Here is a 14,626-nt window from a genome sequence, read left to right on the forward strand (position 1 = left end):
TTGTATGTTTTCAAAAAGAAAAATTACAAATTATCAAAGTCTGAACTTTTCCATTTTCCTTTCCGCCGTATATATAACATAAAACAGTAACTAGATAAAAACTAATCATCAAGATCAGGGGATCCTGAGGATTTCGCAATACATAATCTGATCATGTGATAAAATAGCATTGTTTAGGCTGATCTCCCACTGCCTTGTATGCCAAAGACGTTGTAGTTTCCATTTTACAGCCTTGTGTTGCTCTGTCAATTGAACGACCTTTGCTCAGTCCACATCTTTTACACACAAGGATAGTAAAAAATCAGTTTCTTGTGCTAGATTTTCCTATTTTGTCACCAAATTCTTTCATCCAACTTTAGCCATTATTTTCCCTATTTTAATCCATAAATAGAGATAATCATATAAGGATGAATGTTAAATAAAGCAATTTACAAAGAGAAATCATACCTTTTTCTTGACCCAACACCTTGAAGTGCTCCAAACCTGTCTAGCACAAAGGAAATTATTATTATCAGCCATAAGAGTTGTAGATCCTCAAGACTCCTATTTGATTGTTTTCAATATCAAGAATCATGTCCCACATCTCCCACATCAACTTGCTTCTCAAATACCACTTCACGTCAAAACTCGATGATTTTTTCGAATAATGATTGACGAAGGAGCATCGACATGTATTATGTCCATTTCCTATTGGAAAGCCTTGGGTTCTCCAACAATCAATCAATCTTCCACAATTTTGAAGCCTTCGATGGAATATGTTTTCATCTGTATGGAATTTTAAATGATTTTTCAATAGAGTTAGAGGGAAAAACATTTGCAATAGATGTTGAGGTTGTTGATGCTCAACTTGACTATAACCTTTTCCTTGCTCGGAGCCAGACTTATGCCATGGCAGTAGTAGTCTCATCATATTTTAGGATGATTATGTTTCTTCACAAAGGAAGAATTGTGAAAGTGCATCAATTGTCCCACTATCCTCTGACCCTAATTCCACCAACAATATCCCATTTGTTGGAAAATCCACCACTCCATATGAAGAAGTTGGTGTTGGCCTACTCAAAGACTCATCTTTGATGGGAACTTTCTATTCCCTCCACCCATTCTTCTTCATAATGGAGCATAGATCAACATGATTACATCAAGTACTTTCAAAATGGGAGATCCATGGAAAGTATCGTCAGAATTAGCAATGATCTTATATGGTGATGAAATGCCTCATAGTCCTTTTGAGTTATCCTGTGAGGACATTCAGTCTTTTCCCAACCCATCAACATTTGATGTTGATCGAATGATACGATCATTGATGAATATTCTCATTTGTCATGCTTGTAACCAATCTCTATGCCTAGTCCTTTTAACATATGTTTTTTTACTGATGAAGGGATTACGGAAGTTATGACCTTGGATGAAATTCCATGGAATGATACTCATCATCGTTAAACTTTCTTACCATTCTTTGACAAAATCGAGGATAATTTTTCATCATTATTTTCATCTAAGACCCTTAGCAATCGTAAAAATCCAATATCTACCCTTCTTCTAGTTTTGAACAGAATTTAGGGAACATATCAGCAATGGTACCTAACGATATCTCAGTGAAACCCCGAATAATTGAAAATATTCATATAGGCGCCTCTTGCTTGTTATAAGAGATTTCAATGTACAAATCTGTATTTTAGGAATTCCATGAAAATTTTGCTTGGTCCTATGAAGAGATGCCAGGAATCAACCCTAGCATTGTTATACATGAAATAAAAACTTATCTAGATGCTAAGTCAGTTGGACAACGATTACGTCCCATACATCCACGCAAAGCTGTTGCTATCAAAACTAAAGTTGAGAAGCTATTGAATGTAGGATTCATTTACACTGTTCCTTTAATCGATTGGGTATCCAATGTTTTTCCTGTTAATAAAAAACAAGCAACTATTCGCGTGTGTGTCAATTACCGAGATATCAACAAAGCTTGTCCCAAGGACAATTATCCAACTTCATATATCAACCAATTTGTCGATGAATGTGTCGGGAATGAAATTTTTTCCTTCATGGATGGATTTTCTGGCTACAATCAGATAAACATTCTCCTTGTCGATCAGTATAAAACCACATTTATATGCCCATGGGGAACTTTTTCTTATCGCCAACTCCCATTTGGCCTAAAAAATGTTGGCACAACTTTTCAAAAAGCAATGTCTTATGCATTCCACAATATCAAGCATATTGTTCAGCCTTATTTAGATGACCTAACGACTCATTCCTTGAAATGGAAAGATCACCCATTGCACTTAAAAGCAATTTTCATTAGGTGTAGGAATTACAATATTCGCTTGAATCTGCACAAATGTGTTTTTTGTGTGCAATCCGATTAGCTTCTAGGTTTCATCATTTCAAGGGAAGGCATTCATGTCGATCCCCTCAAGGTAGAGGAAATTTTGAATTTTCCTACTCCTTCTAGCCTTACTCAACTCCAAAGTTTGCAAGGGAAGGCAAACGTTTTGCGTAGATTCATCCACAATTATGTTGAACTAACATAGGGTTTTACTCGACTGTTGAAAAAGGGTATTCATTTTTTGTGGATGAGCTTGTTGATAAATCTTTCAATGCATTAAATCATGCACTGACTAATGCACCCTTACTGCATCCACCTGATTATCATAGGGACTACTTTCTGTACTTAATTGCATTTGATGCCACCATTTGCATGGTGTTAGTCCAAGAGGATGATTCTCGCAGTGTACATGTGGTTTACTATTCTAGTAGGAGTCTCACTAAAGCTAAGATTAAATATTCAAATCTAGAGAAGCTAACCTATTGAACCTCAGAATTACCTTCCCCTTGACATTTGTTCTCACCTTTTTCTCTTGATTTCTCACAAGACTACACATCCAATCAATGATAAATGCTAGATTTTGTCTTAGGAAAGCATTAAAATGATCACCATATTATATTTTCATGTTCTTTCTATTTTAATAGATTTTTGAAAATTAACTATGGAATGTAGCCTATTCTACAGCTAACTATGGGTTCCGTAGCTACTCTCATGGTTTGACAAGTTACAGGTGATAAACGAAGAATTGGGCCACATGGGCATCTCCAGAATCATCTCTACATGGATTCTATCCTACTCACTCGAACCAGATCGATAGAAGAGAATGCCTAAAGTCTTGGTCAAAGATCGAGTCAAATATGTTATCTAGTAGCAGTAGGACTCTTGATACTTTGTAGTTGATCAGGAGTCTAACAGTTCTGTTGAAGAGTTAATGTGGAGTAAGCCACTTGTAGCTGATCAGGAGTTGAGGAGTTAATGCATATCAGGCCACTTGTAGCTGTTTAGAAGTCTAACAGTCTCATTACAATTCAAACTAAGCCATTTTTAGCATGTATTTCTATAAACTGTCATGATAGATTCAGATTAAGCCACCTGTAACAAGATTTTCTCTTAAACAATTATGTTGTTTTTCTATAAATATCGGTTAAATGAGACCGAGAAGCAGTTAGAAGCTAAGGAAGGATTACAGGCTTTTTGTTCAAAACTCTGTTTAGACTTCATTTTATTGATAATACAAACTTTGTTTTGTCAATGGTGGTTTAAAAGTGCATCTTTAATTAGCTGTTATCTAGCCACATCAGTTGCAGAGGGCCCCTACACTGAAGGAGGTTTTTACTTGTTGTTTTCATTTTAATTTCTATTACTCTATTTTTTTTGCAAGTTCATTTTCTTTAGTTTTGTTTCATTTCAGTTTGTAACCAAAGTGTGAGGATAAAAATCACAACTGTGCAAGTCTTATTCTTCTGAGATATTGTATGAGAAATGATTGAATGAAAAATGGAATACACAGTTGCTTAGCTTCTCATTGTTTTTTATTACTCATTTTAGCATAGAACTATCAATTAACTGTATTAATAGATGTTCTCACAACCATTTCGAAATGATGACAATTCTAACTTAATTGGTTGAATATCTAGTTCATGCAGTGATTGAGCTTACTCAGCATATTGTTAGTATTACAAACCGTCATCTTTTCTTTTCTGTTTTTAGGTCATTACTTAGTTGCATCACTTGACATTCCAAAAGATCATTTCAAGGAGATTGATTCTATCATGTTCCAAAATTGAATGGTTGAATGGCTAATGAATGCAATTATTGAATTACCTTCTACATCATTATTACTTTTGGTTGTAAAAATTAGATCCATGGATCAGGACTAAATGGTAGATAAGCTAGATGCTTTGTTTCTCTTATTAGGTCCTAACTGGTTAAAAATGATTCTTAGTCCAGTTTAGGAGTTTAGACTAACTTAGGAACCTATCCTTTCTTTAAAAACTTGTTAGATCCATGTAAATCTCTCATAGGCTGTATATTCTTAGACATCAAAAAACAGAAACCCCCCAAAACAAACATAAAGTTCAAAACAATGCAGTAAGAGAAAAGTTAACTAAGCACATATAGTGCATCACACTTCATCTGTCTACAAACCTCAGTTGATAATTCATTCAAGAAATTTAGGACACTAAATTGACTAACCATTTTGGTGCCATTTCCAGGGAAGTGTAATTAGGTAACCTTATATCTTACATTAAAAAAAATGATATGCGTAGAGAAAGAGACTCTAGGGGTAGATTTATAGCTATAGGCAGGAGTTCAATTACTACAACACCACCTACTCCACCAAGACTAAGAAGAGATACACCTCCATCTCAAGCTTATATTCCTAGCCATAGACCTCCTGAAGTTATAAGGTCAGAAATTCAATCAAGAGGATCTCCTACTTCATCTACTGAGTCAGTCCTAGAGGAGGAAAATCTTGGATCTCCAATAGAAGAAACAACCTTTTTCACCTCCACAGGGGAACATATTTTAGTTGAAGAATTAAGAATACCTAGTGAAGAATAAGAAGTAGAACCTCTCTCCCACATACCATTAATAGAGGAACCAGAGGAAGAGAAATTAACCTTGCAGGTTGAATCTTATATTAACTCTGAAGAAACTATAATGGTAGAAGAAGGAGAGGATAAAGAATTCACACTGTTGGAGGAGGACGAGGTAGAGGAAGAGGTAGAGGAAATAATGGAGAAGGCAGAGAAAATAATAGAGGAGGTAGAGGAAATAGGGAAGTTGATAATTCTTTTGGAATCCCTATGGTTGATGAAGAAACAGACGTCACAATGAAAAATATCTCACCTTTTATCCTCCCAAACCTTCATGGATTAAAAAGTGAAGACCCTGAAACCTTCTTATTTGAATTTGAAGTCTTGTGTAGAACTTATGATTATTTACAAGACTCTCAAAAACTTAAATTATTCCCTTCAACGTTGAAAGGAGCTTCTTTAAAGTGGTTCATGGGGTTGGTCACTCAGTCCATTAGAACATGGAATGACATGAAGAAAGTGTTTTTGGATAGGTATTTGGATTATTACATGCCTATCAATCACAAGGATGAAGTGTTCAAAATGATGTAAAGAGAGGATGAAAATTTAGAGGATTTAATTGAGAGATTCAACTATAATTTAAAAAGAGCAAAAATTGATAACCTAGATCAAGATACTTTAAAATCTCTTTTATTAAAAGCCATTAGAGATGAGTGGATAGATATCCTTAACATGATGGGGAAGGGAGATATCTCTCAACTCCCATTAAGTGACATAGGAGAATTATGTGTTCATCTCTTAAGAGGAAAATCCAAAACTAGGAAAGGTCCAAGAGATCCTTCTCTTGTTAGGGTGAATAAATCTACAACTGGATCAGTGAGTAGGGCAGAAATTGGAAACATGCTTGATGAATTTAAAACAGATATTCTAGGGAGCCTTAGTGAACATATAGACACCCTTAAGTTACAAAACAAGCAGAAAACTGAAACTGATGCTCTAGCTATTTTCTGTCCCAAATGCAGAAAGAAGCACACCTTAAGAGAATGCCCTTTAGATGCAAAAGTCATAGAGACTTGTGTGATTTGTTCAAAAAATCATGGGACCAAAAGTTGTCCTTCAATCCCTGGTCTTAAGTGTTACGAAACCAGCTCACAAAAAGATAGAAAAGATAGATGAACGCCTTAGAAATAAGCCTCTTCGAGGGGGCAACCTCCTTTACATTACACAAATGAACAATTCTTGGATGATACAAATGACAAGACCTCCTTTATATATATAGGAGTATAAGGGGTCATAATATAATTAGAGTCGACATAACAATAATAATGTAAGGGCACAATAATAACAATAGTAGGCTTCTATGGGGCACAATAATAACAATATGGGGACTACATGGGCACAACAATATAATAATGGGGTTGTACTAATAACAATAAGGGGTTACACTAGTAATATAGGGGCCTAACATGCCTCTCTCCTTCAAAAAGTGTTGTCCTCAACGCTTGAGTAGTTCTTGATGCTTCTGTATAAAATTCTTGTCCTCCAATGTGGAATCTTCGGCGGGGAAGTTCTTCCACTGGATGAGATACTATGAAATTGATTGATTTTGTAGTTTTCAGGTTCTTATTTCTGTGATTGCTCCAGGTTCCAATATGATTTTTCCTTCCTCTTCAAGTTCTGGCAATATTGCTTGAATTGGGATATTCTGCAACTTTTGAATGAGTGGCCACACTTCTTTTTCCTTCTTCCATTCATCCCTTGTCTCGTTTATCCAATCTGGTTGGATAGTAGAAATGACACAAAACAATGCTTCCACAACCTCATCCTTTCTTGAGAGTGCATCTACAACAAAAAATTTCTTCCCTTTTCTATAGATGATGTCAAAGTCATAACACAACATATTTGTGACCCACTTGTTTTGTTCTTCGAAAGATAATATTTGTTCTAAAAAGTATTTAAGACTATCATGATCCATTTTTACCTTGAAGTGTCTTCCCATTGGGTAAGGTCGCCATTTCTTATGTGCATGTAGTATTGCCAATAATTCCTTCTCATAAATAGCTTGCTTGAGATGTAGCTGTAAAAATACCCAATCACCCACATCAAAACTTTTTTCACTGTGATGTTGGCCTACCTATTGTTTCATTCGATTATAAACCAAATTGGCATTATCCTTTAAAAGTTGGAGAACTTGTTGTTGATCGTAGACGTGATCTTTCACTGTTTGAACCTTTTTCTTCTTGTTATATCCTTCTATCTTGAGAGTTTGAGGAGTGGTAATTTCTTCCAATGTTTTACAAGATATGGTCGAATTCATTTCTTGTTGCTCGATGTGATCTTTCACTTCTTGAAAATTTTTCTTCTTGATATGTCCTTCTATCTTGATAGTTTGAGGAGTGGTAATTCCGGCCAATGCATTACATGATATGTTTGGATTCATTTCTTCTTTCTTGATGTGATCTTTCACTTCTTGAACCTTTTTCTTCTTGATATGTCCTTCTATCTTGAGAGTTTTAGGAGTGGTAATTCTTTCTAATGCTTTACAAGATATGGTCAGATTCATTTTTTCTTTCTCTGGGGTTGGGTCCTGGCGTATATCCTCTTCTTTTGATGTTTCTTGATCCTTTTCTTCCTCCTCTTCATACTCTATGTAAAATAGTTTCTTCTCATCACACTTATGACATTTAGTGCATTTGCTATCAAAATTGTAACAAAGCCCTTTTTCTCTTTTTTCTTCCAATTGTTGTGGTGTAACCCTTGTAGGTTGTGGAAGGCTAGGAGAAGAAACACTTCCATAATTATAGTTGTGAGTGGTGGGATTCCTTGTTTCCATAATTTCGCTTTCAATTTTTCTTGCCCACCTAAATGCCTTCTCCAATGAATTAGGTTCCCAAACACGAACCTCATGCTGACTGTTATCCTTTAAAGTACCTACGAAGACATCAATCCTTTGCTTCTCTGGAATATCATTTACCCTTATGTTCAATTTTTGAAATTCCTCAATGTGCTCTGCCATTGAACACTTTTGTTTGAGATTTATCAACTGGCTAAAGAAGGTGTTTCTCTTTGTATCCTCATAATGTGCTATCATTTCCTCCGTGAAAATTTACCACGTAACAAGTCTTTTACGAGAACACAGCCCTTTATACGATTAAAATTGATCCGGTTCTAAATATGAAGATGCAATACATACCTTTTGTAACAGTGGTACACCATGTAGATCAAAATATTTCTCCATCTGTCGTATCCAATTTACCGGATCCTTGCCATCGAACTTCCTCATATCGCATTTTCTTGATTTGAGGAGCTTGATATTGAAATGACTATAACTCTGTAACTTCAGCTCTTACAGTTTTGAAATTGCAACCTGCATTAGCCCTCTTTGTCCACTTTCCAATGCCACCCGTATGATCAAATTTGGATTCTCCAAGAAAGCGTTATGCATAATCTCCTAAGATGACCTAATTATATACCTTTTCAGAAGAGCAAACTTGTATGAAGTGCCGCATGTCACTATTTTTCCCTTAGGATCCGAAAAATATATACAGGAAATTACAGTCCGTCCTCTTTCTGTAACTTCTTACGAAATTTCAATCTAATGCTCAAAACAAAAGTTATGAATATTTTCCTTAGGTCACCTGTTTGGAATGTAATTCAAGAGTCTGCAAAAATACCGACATCCTTAGATCATATCTCGCAAATATTTCGCGAAAAGCTCTGAAATTCAGACCCAAGGTTCAGCATGATTTCTTCGCAAAAGGGGTTTTTTTTAGCATTTGAAACATCACAAAAAAAATTTATAGCACAAATGCCAGGATGACCTATTTGGAGCAGCGAAACCCTAGAATTCAAAGCTCTAATACCAAATGTTATGAAATCAGCTCGCAAAAAGATAGAAAAGATAGATGAACACCTTAAAAATAAGCCTCTTCGAGAGGGCAATCTCCTTTACATTACACAAATGAACAATTCCTGGATGATACAAATGACGAGACCTCATTTCTATATATAGGAGTCTAAGGGGTCATAATATAATTAGACCCGACATAACAATAATAATGTAAGGGCACAATAATAACAATAGTGGGCTTCTATGGGGCACAATAATAACAATATGGGGACTACATGGGCACAGCGATATAATAAGGGGGTTGTACTAATAACAATAAGGGGTTACACCAGTAGTATAGGGGCCTAACATTAAGGCTATTTTTCAAGAAGAAATAGTTTCAAATCCAATAGGGTCTCTGTTGTTGGGAAAAGTATCCAATACGGAATGCCCCTATCCCACTCTAAGGAGTGACAGTGCCTCAGCAACAAACAAGACAAAACTATCTAAGTGTTCTTCTTTATGAAATGTAAATAGAGGAGAAGGATTTAACTAACCGATGTCTTCTGCTAGTTTGTTGATCCAATCTCACTCCTTGCTGCTTGCTCCCAACTGCTTGCTCTTTCACTGGCCCAGCTACACCAAGTTCCTGCAAAATGGCAAGAGAGGGAAACTACAAGAAGCATACATCCATAACTAGTTTAAGGATTAGTGTAAACTAAATATGAAAATACAACAAAACATCATTGAGATACATGCATATAGAAGAAACTCAAATGGCTTTATTGATGAAGTAAGTAAAGTTCAGGGAGTGATACAACCATAAGAGGCCCAATCCAGCATCACCTCCCCAGCAGAAAGGAATCTCTTTCTTCACCTCCTTCAAAGCAAATCACCCAATAGCTCTAACCTCAAACCAGCAGCAATTCTTTGCAAATACCAAGTTCCAGCCTCCCTGATCTCATAGAGGAGAGATCTATATATAGGAGTTTTGGAGAGAAGATGAGTCAGCTTGAGACTGGTATGAAACTGACTAGTGTCCTCTCTCACTGTGAGTTCTTGATTCCACTTGGAGGTTCTTGCTTCCACTTGGAGATTTGGAACCTCTTACTCATCACCAGTCGAATTCCCTGATACAAGTGTCATTTTGGAAGCTTCCTGGGCATTGACACATTGAGGAATGAGCCTGCCACTTTTCCAAACTCGCTCAGCGCAGGTAGCCTTTGTTGGAGTTGACATTCAGCGCAGGTAGCCAGTGGAGCCATAGACATTCAACGCAGGTGGTCCATGGAGCAGTTGACATGATCCTGAATTGACTTGATTTTGATTAGTTTTTGGTGGAGAACTTCTGTGAATTGCTGTGGTTTGTTAGCCTTGTTCCTCTAGGGGTAGGAACAACATGTTTAGGGACTTTGGATCCCTTATATTATGGACATTTCATGCTCAATGTTGTAAGGCACAAAAATGTCTATAACAGTCTCTTTTCTTTATCTCTAGCAGACCTTGGCAAGGGCATCAAAATCGGGGTTTGAACAACCAAATGTATATGTAGCCCCCTACAAATTGGAATTATTGGCAACAACCTTGGCCTCAATCTTAGTCTCAAACCCGACTTTGGGCTCAAGGAATCCAGAATCCTTATGGAAGATTCTCTCCATACTATCAATATCCTCCATCATAACCAAACTATCCTCCCCAACAAATTCCTCAACAAAATCAACAACCCCAACTTTGAAACCAAAACCCTCAACTTTCACTACCATTTCCATAGAGACCAAATCAGTTACTTGCCCAACCATTACCTAAACCCAACAACAAAAATCTTTGGAATACCTATATGGTGGAAGTACGACAATTTCAAACTTACATGATCACTCCATTAGATCTCAATGATGTCCAATTGAGATCTAGTATGATACTAGAAAAGAAAAAACCTTCTATGGTTATTCAAGAACAAGACAATTCTGAGGAAGATTCTCGACAACAAAATAAAAGTTTTGAAGGAACATCTCCTCAAAACCAGAACACTAAAAATGAAAAACAGAAAGAACCAATAAACGTGTTATGGAACCAGCTCAAGAAAAGATAGAAAAGATATATCAACGCCTTAGAATTCAGCCTCTTCGAGGGGGAAACCTCCTTTACATTACATAAATGAACAATTCTTGGATGATACAAATGAAAATACCTCCTTTCTATATATAGGAGTCTAAGTGGTCCCAATACAATCAAAGCCTACATAACAATAATATTGTAGGGCACAACAGTAACAATGGTGGGCTTCTATGTGGCATAATAGTAACAATATGGGCACTACATGGGTACATCAATATAATAAGTGGGTTATACTAATAACAATAAGGGGTTACACTAGTAGTATAGGGGCCTAACATGCCCCTCTCCTTCAAAAAGCGTTGTCCTCAACGCTTGAGTAGTTCTTGATGCTTCTATATAAAATTCTTGTCCTCCCATGTGGAATATTCAGCGGGTAAGTTCTTCCACTTGATGAGACACTCTGAAATTGATTGATTTCGTAGCTGTCGGGTTCTTGTTTCTGTGACTGCTCCAGGTTCCAATATGATTTTTCCTTCCTCTTCAATTTCTGGCAATATTGGTTGAATTGGGATCTTTTGCAACTTTTGAATAAGTGGCCATACTTCTTCGTTCTTCTTCCATTCATCCATTGCTTCGTTTATCCAATTTGGTTGGATAATATAAATAACACAAAACAATGCTTCCACATCCTCATCCTTGAAGCGTCTTCCCATTCGGTAAGGTCGCCATTTTTTAAGTGCATGTAGTATTGCCAACATTTCCTTCTCATAAATAGATTGCTTGAGATGTAGCAGTAAAAATACCCAATCACTCACATCAAAACATTTTTCACTACGATGTTGATCTACCTGTTGTTTCATTTGATTTTGCACCGAAGTGGCGTTATCCTTTAAGAGTTGGAGAACTTGCTGTTGATGCTCGATATGATCTTTCTCTACTTGAACCTTTTTCTTCTTGATATTTCCTTCTATCTTTTGAGGAGTGGTAATTTCTTCCAGTCCTTTACAAGATATGGTCGGATTCATTTCTTGATGCTCGATGTGATCTTTCACTTCTTGAACATTTTTCTTCTTGATGTGTCCTTCTATCTTGATAGTTTGAGGAGTGGTAATTTCATCCATTGAATTACAAGATATGGTTGGATTCATTTCTTCTTTCTCGATGTGATCTTTCACTTCTTGCACCTTTTTCTTCTTGATATGTCCTTCTATCTTGAGAGTTTGAGGAGTGGTAATTCTTGCCAATGCTTTACAAGATATGGTATGATTCATTTCTTCTTTCTCTGGGGTGGTGTCCTGACGTATATCCTCTTCTTTTAATGTTTCTTGATCCTTTTCTTCCTCCTCTTCATATTCTATATAAAATAATTTCTTCTCAGCACACCTATGACCTTTAGTGCATTCTCTATCACAATTGTAACAAAGCCCTTTTTCTCTTTTTTCTTCCAATTGTTGTGGTGTAACCCTTGTAGGTTGTGGAAGGCTGGGAGAAACAACACTTCCATCTTTATAGTTGTGAGGGGTATGCTTCCTGGTTTCCATAATTTTGCTTTCCATTATGTCACAAAGCCCTTTTACTCTTTCCAATTGTTGTGGTGTTGCTCTAAAGAAGGTGTTGCTCTTTATATCCTCATAATGTGCTATCATTTCCTCCGTGAAAATTGACCACGTAACAAGTTTTTTACGAGAACAAAGCCCTTTGTACCATAAAAATTGATCTGGTTCTAAATATGAAGATGCAATACATACCTTTTGTAACAGTTGTACACCATGTATATCAAAATATTGCTCCATCTGAAGTATCCAATTTACCGGATCCTTCCCATCAAACTTCCTCATCTTGCTTTTTCTTGATTTTAGGAGCTCTACCTTTAAACGACTGTAACTCTGTACTTTCGGATCTTTAAGTTCTGAAATTGTGACCTGTAGTAGCCCTTTGTGTCCTCTTTCCAATGCCACAATTCGGATCCAAATTGGATTCTCCAAGAAAGAGTTATGCACAATCTCCCGCAGTGACCTGATTATAGACTAGTTCAGTAGAGCGAACTTGTATGAAGTGCCACGTGTCACTGTTTCAACCTTTGACTCTGAAAAATATATAAACAGAAACTACAGTCCGTCCTCTTTCTGTACCTTCTTACGAAATTTCAATCCGATGCTCAGAAAGAAAGTTATGACGATTTTCCCCAGGTCACATGTTTTGAGTGTAATTCAGGAGTCTGCAAAAAGACCAACTTCCTCAGATCATATCTCCGAAAATATCATGTAAAAATCTCTGAAATTTGGACCCAAGGTTCAGCGTCAATTCTTCTCAAATGGGTTTTTTTTGCGACTTCTGAAACGTCACAGAAAAAAAGTTATAGCGAAAATTCCACGATGACTTGTTTGGAGCAGCGAAACCCTAGAATCCAAAGCTCTGATACCAAATGTTATGGAACCAGCTCAAGAAAAGATAGAAAAGATATATCAACGCCTTAGAATTCAGCCTCTTCGAGGGGGCAACCTCCTTTACATTACATAAATGAACAATTCTTGGATGATACAAATGAAAATACCTCCTTTCTATATATAGGAGTCTAAGTGGTCCCAATACAATCAAAGCCTACATAACAATAATATTGTAGGGCACAACAGTAACAATGGTGGGCTTCTATGTGGCATAATAGTAACAATATGGGCACTACATGGGTACATCAATATAATAAGTGGGTTATACTAATAACAATAAGGGGTTACACTAGTAGTATAGGGGCCTAACAAAACGCAACTCCTATCATAGAGCAACAACCTGTATCTACTTCTACACCTCCTTTTCCAGAAAGATTACAAGTTGATAGAGGGGTAGAAAAGCATATTATGTTGCCTAATTATGATATTCTAGATGAATTGAAAAATGTCTATATCAAAATTCCTTTGTTTCAATCCATTAAGGATATTCCAATTCTAGCTAAAACAATAAAAGAGTTGATCATGAAGCAACCAGGAAGAAAAACAAAAGAAGTAAAAAGAATTCACCTAGCGAGAAAAATAAAATCAACAGGGTACTCCCAAGAGTATGATGGGAAAAATTGCCATAAAAAAATATGTAGATCTAGGAAATCCAGTTGTAAAAACACATATCAATGGAGTTGAAATCCCAAATACACTGATTGACTTAGGAGCAACAACAAACATTATGATCAAACAAACCATGGAACAACTCAAACTTCCCAAACTTCTTTATACACCTACATTATTGCAATTGGCAGATAGATCTGTAATCAAACCAGATGGTGTGTTAGAAGATATTTCAGTGTCCTTAGACTCTTGGGAGTACCCTGTTGATTTTATGATCCTAACCCCAAAGAGAAATCTAGGAGGACATCCACTTATATTAGGAAGACCTTGGCTGGCTACAGCTGATGCATTCATTAGTTGTAGATCTGGTGATATGTATATCTCTAATGGTAATTCAACTAAGAAATTCACTTTATATCCTCCAGCAAAAACAATCACAGAGATAGATGACAAAGAATGGATTGATGATGAAAATGATATTCAACCTCTCTTTACTATTTCAACCATTAGTGAAGATAGTCAAATCTTGAATACAATGGAAAATTTTGAATCATCTCCAGAATATGAACATGATCAGTTTCAAGAAAGATCTAATATTGAATATTTTTCATCTAGGTAGATGTCTCTTTATTTTATGGAAGAATTTGGTAGCTCTACAGTTGAAATATTTCCAAGGAAAACATTGAACATAAACAATAACTTGGAAAAATTACAACAGGAAAAGATAATCAAAACTTTACAACAACATTCTTCTACATATGCATGGGAATACACTGACATGAAAGGAGTGAGTCCTAAGACTTGTATACATCACATC

The sequence above is a fragment of the Pinus tabuliformis genome, chromosome 4_2, assembly GCF_031772625.1.
Source record: "Pinus tabuliformis cultivar Carrire ecotype Pingquan chromosome 4_2, CPIR1, whole genome shotgun sequence".
NCBI classification, from domain to species: Eukaryota; Viridiplantae; Streptophyta; class Pinopsida; order Pinales; family Pinaceae; genus Pinus; species Pinus tabuliformis.